Source organism: Lissotriton helveticus, chromosome 1_1 (assembly GCF_964261635.1).
Source record: "Lissotriton helveticus chromosome 1_1, aLisHel1.1, whole genome shotgun sequence".
Classification (NCBI taxonomy): Eukaryota; Metazoa; Chordata; class Amphibia; order Caudata; family Salamandridae; genus Lissotriton; species Lissotriton helveticus.
Window position 1 is genome coordinate 337,323,818 of NC_136057.1, and position 8,676 is coordinate 337,332,493.

The 8,676-nt window shown below is 48.2% G+C and overlaps 1 protein-coding gene across 1 annotated transcript in view; it reads left to right on the plus strand.

Annotated features, from left to right (window-relative positions):
* TRIM24 (tripartite motif containing 24) overlaps nt 1-8,676 on the plus strand; it is a 1,142,914-nt gene that overhangs the window by 704,171 nt on the left and 430,067 nt on the right. The gene's annotated exons all lie outside the window — the stretch shown is intronic.

Here is an 8,676-nt window from a genome sequence, read left to right on the forward strand (position 1 = left end):
AGACATGTTATTGATAGCCTATATCTGTCCTTTTTTATTTTTTATTTTTAAAGGACCTAGGGCCAGATGTAGGTAAATCCTTTTTTCCGACTCCTAAATACTGACTCATACCGAATCGGTATTTTAGAATCGGAAAACGGGATGTAGGTAAAAAATCGGTAAAATATACCGATTCGGTACCAATCGGAATATCCAATCGGTATTTTCCGAATCGGTACATACCGATTTGGTAATTGCCATTCATTCCTATGGGCCATAGGAATGAATGGGATCTACCGAATCGGTATTTGCTGAATCGGTAAATACCGAATCGGTAAATACCGATTCAGCAGTTTGAAATATTGACATCTGAGCCTCCTAACCAATCAGGGACACCCACCACACCCCACAACAAAGGCCCAGAGTAACCAACCAATCAGAATGAGGCACCCCTCCCCAGTACCTGGGAGTGGCCACACCCATGCAGGTGCAGAGCAACTGAACAATTTGCTGAGCAGGAGGAAACTGAGAGGAGCTGGCTTCCCAGAGCTTACCTGGACATCATAATGGAGTCTCAGGAAGGTCAAAAGGATGGTGGAGAGCGTAAAATAAAAATACAATTCAGCCCAGCAGAACTGCAGGTGCTTGCTGACGAAATTGTAAAGCACAACACCCTAATCTTTGGGAGACAGTCTCTGCATGTTGCAGAGTCTGTTAAGAGAAAGACATGGCTTGACATACAGGCAAAGGTTAATGCCATTGGGGTGACGCACAGGGAGATCGACGACATCAAGAAAAGATGGTACGACCTGCGCATCATCACCAAGAAGAAGATTTCTGCCCAAACAAAGGAAGCTGGTGTGACAGGAGGTGGAAAAAACAGAGCACCGAAACTAACTGAGCTTGAGGAGCTTGTAGAATCAACCCTGGAGCCTGATTGCATACATGGAATTGGTGACTTGGATAGTTCTGCCAGAGCAACAACGGAACAAGGTAAGATGCATGGACCTTAATCCCCACCCATTATCCCGACCCCCTTCCCCACTGTGTGTAAGCATTACACTCCTGAACAGGTTTTACTGGGGGCCAGCAATACATCATGGGGACATAGTCATAGTTACATACATGCAATGCATACACCATACAATTCAGCAAGGCATGCCACACACAACTACAAGCACACAATGTACACTAGGCAAATATGTGTAATCAATTTATTTAAGAAATACACACAGGTAAACAACACCATTGACCCTATGTCCATATGTTTTCACAGGAGAGTCCTCACGCAGTACAGCACCAGAAAGGGAGGAGAGGGCACCAGCACCTACAAGGAAAGAAAAGGGGAAAATAGCACAGGTCATAGCGCTGTAGAGGGAGACAACAACACATCCCATGAGGCCTCAACACCTGAGCGAGCCACAACACCTCTGCCACAATCCCCTCTATTGTTTGGAACCCCTGAGTTAGAAGCACCATCGCATTCGCCAACACCAACTACCAAGTCGTCCATGCAGGGAAGGGCAAGGAGGCCTGATGTGCCCCCTCTGAGGATTCTGCAAACCTCAGATGAGGAGGTTGAGGAGGGCGAAATACAAAGTATTCCACCTGTGGCTGACAAGGCCAGGCAGCAGAGTTCAGCAGGCGCTGCGCGGGCCAGTGTCCTTGGCAGAAGGGCACGTGAGGGTGCCGAGGGGCAGGAAGGAGAGAGCGTCTTCTGTGGGTTGGAGTCCACAATGGTAAAAGTACCGCGCCTGCAGGCGAAGGCAATGTTGGCCGTGCACAGGCAGGTGCGCAGCATCAATTACAAACTGTCACACATTGACAAAGGAATAGGCAACATTGCTGGGAGCATGGAGACAATTGCTAAGGGTATGTCAGACATCACTCAGTACATGGGTGCTCTGTCTGACAAGTTGGACAGGGACCACTTAGAGCGTCGCAGGGAGCGGCAGTGTATGCGGCAGCAGTCCAAGGCCCTTAACCGCTTTGCCACAGCAACATCACTGCTGTGTTGGCGTTCAATTACCATGCAGGATGTTATAGTCCACTGCTACACAGACTTAACAAGGGGAAAGGGTAGAGTCACCTCTGCAATGGAGCAGATGCTCACGAATCAAACAGGCACTGCTGGTGACACCGGTGTGGAAGAGACAGAAGGTCCACCAGCAGGACTGGCTCAAGCACACCTGTACCAGAGATGCGCAGGAGCGTCAGGCGCAGCAATGCTGAGTCAGCCCCCAGCCAAGACATGGATACCCAGCCTCGTAAATCCCGCAAAGTAGTGCGTGCCCGCAAAAATTAAACATTGCCTTCACCCCACAGGACTGCTCACAGTGAGGGTAACTGTGCACACGCAGTAATGGACACAGACATTGTAGGACAATGGCGTTTGTTCATTTGCATGCTGAAGTGAAAATTAAACCACGTTCTTATAACACTACATCTGTCTGTGTCTCATTAATTTCCTAGAAATATCGACGTGTGATCTCTCTCCGTCGCAATCTACCATCTGTTGCTGCTGCTCCTGTTGCTTGGGGCTCTGCCTGTTCTTGGTCATCATCAATGTCCTTGTGGTGTGTCACCTCCACCTCTGTGCCTTCTTTGGTGGCAAGATTGTGCAACATGACACAAGTCACTATTATCTTGCAACACAGGATGGGGGTGTACTGCCGTGCACCTCCACTCTTGTGAAGGCTGTGGAACCTGCTTTTGAGTAGTACAAATGTGCGGTCCGCTGCGTTGCGAGTTGACCTGTGAGCCACATTATAACGCCTCTCACTCCTGGTAGTTGGATTGAGGTAGGGTGTGAGGACAAAGGAACGCAGGGCATATGCACGGTTGCCTATGGGGGAAAAGATAGCGCCATTAGTTACATATGCATCACACATACATCTGCCATGACTATCAGGGTGTGTCACTGTTGTTTACCTAGCAGATATCCATCGCCAAAATCTCCAGCAACAAGCCGTGTGTATATCCCACTATTCTGGAAGATGTAGGAGTCATGGGTGCTTCCTGGAAATTTGGCCACTATGTCTGTGATGATGTTGGCAGCATTACATATCACCTGCACATTGATGGAGTGCGTTGACTTACGGTTTCTGTAGATGTGTTCAGTGGCTGCAGGTGGACAGAGTGGAATGTGGGTACCATCTATACAGCCTATCACGTGAGGGAAGTGTGCCAGTTGATAGAAATCAGTTTTTGTTTTTGCAAGTTCCACAGGTGTGTCAGGGAACCAGATGTAATGTTCCATTCTCTGCGTCATGGCCTCCAGGAACTTCCGGAAAAATCGTGATAGGCAGCTCTGGGACACACCACCAACTGCAGCACTCACACTCTGGTAGCTCCCAGAGGCAAGCAGGTGTAGGCTACAGAGCACCTGCACATGGGGTGGGATGGCGTATGCCCTGGGTTTTGGGTGATCCAGGTATTGGTGGAGGTCCCTAATCAAGTCAAGGATGGTTCTGGGGTGTAGCCTGTACCTCTGCAGTATCTCTGGCTCAGTCCGTTGGAATAGGGTGATCCTCTGCCTGTAGACCTGCTCCTCACTTCTCCAGACCCTCTCTCCTGCTGCCTGTAGCTGTTGCCGCCTCGCAATCACATAGAATGCCGCCATTCTTGCAAAAATGTTGCATTTTGGGCCCCTTTTTAAAGTCTGCACCTGGTTACCGCCTGCTTTCAATCCATGGTAAATACCGACTCTTAAATACCGAATTTCATTGGATTCGGTATTTTTTACCTTTCCTACATCTCAATGGCCCTTTTTTACCATTTCTTATTTACCGAATCGGTAAATAAGAATTCGGTAAATAAGGATTCGGAGAATTCCGAATCGGAATTATACCGACTCTTATTTACCGATTCGGAACATTTTTGGCACCTACATCTCAAATTCCAAATATCGGTAGGAAACGGCCAAAATTACCGATTTTTGGTCATTACCGACCGGTATTTGGCCACCTACATCTGGCCCCTAATGTTGAAAAACAGCCAATCAACTGTCCACATCCTCTAGAACACTCCCAGTAGAAGCAGATTCCCTCAGATTTTCACCACACGTTGTGTGGAAAGGAGACTCCCTAAGTGCTACTCAGTTTCTACAACCTTTGGAATTTTCTACAGTCTTGACACCATGTCTGACAAAAGAGGCATTTTCCGTTCATGTAAAACCTGTGGCAGGAAAAGGGTCACTGCGGATGATCCTCACAAGGAGTGTATATATTGCCCCCATCATAAAACATGAGGTGAGGGAATACAAGATCTGCTATACCATTTCCTCAAAAACTCAAGTAAAGAGGGAAGACTGCTTTTGTGGCTTCAGACCACTAAGTATCAAACAATTGTGTTGGATGAAGAGAGTCAGAGATGCTCATTGTCTCACTAGAGAGCCAGGTCAAGGGACAGTTCCTCTGTAGAAGATAGGAAACACAATAAACCTTCTTGGGACATCAAAGGCTCTAAGAGGGAAAAAGGTGTGACGTACTCCTCAGAACATGCCTTGTCTGTACCCTCCCGACTTTCCAGAAAGGACGAAGACCATTTAAGAGCCTCCTCCGCAAATCCTGTGAGGCAAAAAAAAACAATGTCGATGACATTACCGCACTCCCCGACCAGGAGAAGTGTGACCTCGTCCGCACCGTCGACAACAGTAACTGCGACGACGATGGCAGTGTTGGCTCCTATACCGTCTATGAGAATTTCACTCTCTAAGAGCCTGTCGACGTGGGGATCTCTATTGTCAACCATTGATGTCCTCCAGTGGACGAAGAAATCATCCACAAAGATGCAGTTGGAAAAGATGCCGTCGGCGGTCAATTTGTCGGCGGGTCCCCCGTTGACGACCACCACGTCAACTACACTACCGTGGTCAGAAATACCATCGACTGCAACACTCTCGACAACGACACCGTTGACAAAGGAATCTACCCTTTCGGCTATGACTGTTTCATTGACGCCACAGTCGATGAGGGTTACTCAGGTAACAAAGGTTACCAAGACTTTCTTATGTCTCACCATGGCTGAGTGCAGTAAGGTGTCACCGTTGATCCCACACATCTCTAAGACATAAAGGACTCTGATGAACATGATGATGATGGTATTTTCTGGTGTAGCTCATAGTCCATCAGAGATGCACTTTAACTGTCAAGAAGACAAGGATGAGGATTAAATGACGAAAGTCAGTACTACCAGCAGAGATATCGTCAATAATGGTTTTCAACCGGAACCGCGTCCCAGGGACATGGCCCACCTACCTCCTTCTCTGATTCAGGACCTGCAGGCGATGTTGGCAGATTACAGACAACGGTTTCCTCTGCAAGGAACTGAGCTTGAGAGACTGCTGCCTCAGGTGGATCTGCCAGATACGCCAGTTATGCCATCACCAGTCATACCTGTGTTTTCACCTTACCAACAGGCTCTGTCGTAGGGGATACTTCTGCTTCGGATGAAGAGAGAGAAGAGGGTGAGCTCCGGGACCCTACCTCTGCACCAGACTCTTGAGAGGACTATATCATATCAATGCAATCCCCACCTACCATCAGATTCTCCCCCAGAGGACATTAGAGGATTTCATAATCTGATGGAGAGAGTATCCACCAGGTTTCGTTTACCAATGACGGTCAAACAGATCAATTGCTTCCTGTACATTTTTAAGGAGGACACCAGGAATGTTGTGCGCTCCATACCCATCATAGATTATATATGGCAGGAAGGCATTAAAATTATGAAAACACCAACCACCATACCTCCGGCACTCCCTCGTATCTAGAAGAAGTACAGGGTTCCAAAGGATTCTCCTTCCTGCCTCATTGGGCACCCCAGGCCAGATTTGTTATCTCCCAAGTGGCAAAAGGAGATCCAAGAACCTTGACCACCCCAAACACTACTCCACCTGATTAGGAGGGAAGGAGCCGCAGTTACTATCAGGGTGGCTAATGCATTTCATTGGCCTCTATAGCCGCCAGATGTGGTCAGGAAAGGGTGCTCTGGTGTATCTTATACCAGAGGATAGAACGCAGGCAAGAAAAACCCCGTTGGAAGGAGCCTGCACAGCGTCGGGAACCGTTGGCTGCGCCCTCGGTGTAGCCAACACTAGCTTTCGAAAGTTGGTGGGTGCTGCAGTGCACAGAAAGGAGTGGTTGATGGCGACTACCTTTAGGCCAGAGGGGCAGACGAAAATCTTGGATTTGGATTCCGATGGGGGATTCCCTGTTTGGAAAGCACATCAAACAAGACTGATACAGACACAGCAAATTCATTAGGCACGCTACAGTATCATAAAATGCCATTCAGAGGGGCTAGAGGGTGAGGTTTTACCTCATATAAAGGAGATTACCAGAGAACCCAACAGTTTTGGCCTAATTTCTGTGAAAGTTAAAACCCTCCAGCTTGACCGTCAGTTGTCGACCGCTGGTTTCTTTCACCAAGGGGGCCGCAAAAGAACGTCTTCACAAGGTCGTGACTTCAGCAGGAAACAATTGTCTTGTCCGGGTACCAGCTTCCCTTTACTCCTAAGTTGTGAGTGCGAAAAATTCCAACCATGAACAACAGTGGCACAATATAACAGATCAGTGGGTGTTAGACCTCATCACCTTTGGAAACACCCTGGTATTCACTCTGTGCCGAAAGAATACTCTACCCAGAGGAGCCCCCCTCGTTTTCACTTACTGCACTACGAAGCTGAGGTCATGCTCTTCAAAGCAGTTATAGTTGGGGTCCCTATATCAAAAAGAGGCAAAGGTTTCTTTTCCTGTTTTTTGGAAGGGGGCTGAAAAAGAATTTGGATATGGAGACCAAAACTCTGTCTCAGAGGTCTCATCAACTTCCTCAAAAAACAGACATTCAGAATGGTCACTCTCACCGAGATTCTGCGTAGTCTGAACAAAAAAGACTACATTACCTTGTAACATGGAAGACTCATATTTTCACAACCCTATCCAACAGAAACATCAGATACTTCCAAGATTTACGGGAGCTGGTACCCACTACCAATTCAAAGTACTCCTGTTTGGCCTCAAGTTAATCCATACCTGGATGACTGGCTGCTCAAAGCACCAGCAGCACTGAAGGCCAAACAAACTACAAAGGCCTGCCTTCAGTTGTTCTGTTCTCTAGGCCTCACTGTAAACAAAGAAAAATATTCCCTTCTTCCCAGTCAAGTCATATAATTTCTGGGAGCTACAAAGGAAACCATCCACTGTAAAGCGGTCCTATCACAAGAGAGGCAGATACGGTTGCAGCAGCTAGCAATACATATTCCAAATAAAGTATCCGTTTCAGTTCGGACGTACAAATCGCTCCTTGGAATGTGTTCATCAGCGATAGATCTAGTGCCACTATCCAGGCTAAAAGTTAGGCCTCTTCAGGAAGAACTACAGAAGCAATGACTGCAGGCCTCTGGATTATTCGATGAAACTATACAGATCACAACACGCATTAAAGAAGCCCTGCAATGGTGGTTGTACAAACCAAATCTCTCAAAGGAACTTACTGTTCGAGGCATATGACCTGCAGATTACACACTATGCATAGATGGCCACCTAGTGTTGGGCCCGGATGTTTGCAGTTTGTTTTGTTGTAGAAATGTCTTTGGCAGTCACGGGATAGGTGACTCCTCCTTTGGATGATACTGATCATTGGGCATCGACTCCATCCCCAGATTGTTTTTTTCCGCCACCGGGCTCGGGTGTGTTTCCAGCGCTCCGTGTTGGAACCAATTTCCTTTGGCGCGCCATCCTCACCAACTTACAAAACTTAGTATCGAACGCTTTCTAGTCGACGCTACTCTTCAACATCGAGGATCTCGATTCCGGTCGTCGTCGACGGCCTTCGGGCCTAGCTAGGCCTTGACTCCAGCTCATGGAAAGGTTGCCATTCAAAAAGTGTCCTCAATGTGGGTCGAAGTTTCCCCACACCGACCTTCATGAGGTGTGTAACCTCTGCCTCTCTCCGGAGCACGAGGCAAAGGACTGTTCAGCTTGTGCCTCTTTCCGCTCTAAAAAGACCATACGGGACCTAAGAGCGAGGAGAACAGTGGCTCAAAGATCTTCAGCTCCGATTCCGGACGACATCTTCGAAGAGGGCGTCAACGTTCCAGAACAACACGACTTGGACAGCAGCTCCGAGGCAGAAGATTCCGAGGTCGAGGACATCATTCCAGCACAGCGGGTCGTAAGTAATACCATCGACCCCGACCCTTCCTCGACACAGAAGGCCCTGGTCACACCCTCGGGTGCACACCGGCACTCTGCTTCTACTGCCCCACCTTTGGGCCCGGCTAAGAAGCCAATTAATGCTTCAGGCGACTCGGGCTCGAGTCGGCCTTCACACGGTATCAGAGCACATCTACCGGCACCGAAAAAGACAACGGCACCGACTACACCTACATCCAAACTCTCGGCACCGAAACATACCACTACTCCTTTGGCACCGAAACCCAGGTCGTAACTAAGCAAACCCGCTTCGGATTCCAAACAACCACCGGAACCGAAAACACCGTCAGATCCAAAAACCACCCCGGAACCGAAAAAATCCTCGGAACCGAAAAAAGCCTCGGAGCCGAAAAAGACTCCTGCTTCCCCAGTGAAAGACATTGTCAAGAAACCAAAACAAGCGATTTCGGTGCCCAAGCCTTCCTCCGCACCAAAAAATCACCCTCCTGCAGAGGATGTACCTTATCCAGACTCTGCTCAA